The following is a 225-nucleotide window of genomic DNA, read 5'->3' on the forward strand; positions in this document are numbered from 1 at the left end:
ATACTGAATATTATCTCTGGGCCAGGCACTGTGCTAAATTGCTTTAAATGTGTTACATAATTTAATCCTTTACACAATATCTATGAGCTAGGTTTTATTTTTGTTATTGTTACTATTTTATAATGAAGAAAATGAGGCACAGAGGTCAAGTAACTTGCCCAGGGTCACAGAGTTAGTGGATGCTGAAGTGATAATGTAAGTCATGTAGGCTGACTATTAAACGCT

Source organism: Pteropus vampyrus, unplaced genomic scaffold (genome assembly GCF_000151845.1).
Source record: "Pteropus vampyrus isolate Shadow unplaced genomic scaffold, Pvam_2.0 Scaffold334, whole genome shotgun sequence".
Classification (NCBI taxonomy): Eukaryota; Metazoa; Chordata; class Mammalia; order Chiroptera; family Pteropodidae; genus Pteropus; species Pteropus vampyrus.